The sequence below is a fragment of the Halyomorpha halys genome, unplaced genomic scaffold (assembly GCF_000696795.3).
Source record: "Halyomorpha halys isolate HHAL.00 unplaced genomic scaffold, Hhal_1.1 Scaffold920.1, whole genome shotgun sequence".
Lineage (NCBI taxonomy): Eukaryota > Metazoa > Arthropoda > Insecta > Hemiptera > Pentatomidae > Halyomorpha > Halyomorpha halys.
In genome coordinates, this window is record NW_027114350.1 from 177,786 (window position 1) to 178,732 (window position 947).

The following is a 947-nucleotide window of genomic DNA, read 5'->3' on the forward strand; positions in this document are numbered from 1 at the left end:
AATGATTGAATGTTTATCATCATTCAGAATATCGATAAAATCGTCATGTATTCTAGATTTACTTACTGTCCTCAATAGTCTCAATTTGTTGTTGATATTCCTTTGAATAATCTTTAATGGAGGTGAAAATTCCTTGAGAATCGTTCTCACAAATCAACATTGGGTTACCGCTATTCTCAGATGAACTCTTAGATGGACTAGGCTGATGGACGGAGGTCTACTAAGAGCATATTTCTATTTATACATATTCAATTCCACGGAATAGTTCATAAGCGAATAGATATTTTATGACTTGTTTTTTAAGTGCTCTGGTTTTGAATCGAAAAATATTTGGTCAAAAAGTTAGCAAACATTTTTGTCGGTATTTGGTGTTCTGCTAACAGTTGTCCATGCTAAGGGCAACAACAGTAGTACATAAATATATAACAGTACTATCGATTGCTCTTGCGGCTTTATGGGCGATAAATTTTGATGAATGAGGAACAGTGATGAACTCGATTTCGATTCTTAAATTCTTACTTGATTTAAATAAAAATTAATTGAAGAAAGGTAGTTCGGTTGACGGTCAATAAAAGTATCAAAATAGTATAAGAAAACTATTTATTTTTAACCAACATTTCACCCCACTTTGCAGGACTTCGTTAGGGCTGTTAGATTGAAACAGAGATAACGACTTAGCTGAAGACAGTCACGACGTAGTAGTCATCTCTCTTTCACTCTGACTACCCTGACGAAGCCAGGTAAAGTGGGGCGAAACGTTAGTTAACAATAAATAGTCTTCGTTTACTATTTTGATACCATTATTGACAACCATCCAGACTCATTTATATGGATTAGGAGTCCTCTATCGCCCTTAAAAGAGAGCACACAGTGCATACCTTATTATCTGAGTGTGGACCTATATCTTCCTGTTCGCTGCTCGCCCGAATAAATATATATATATATTT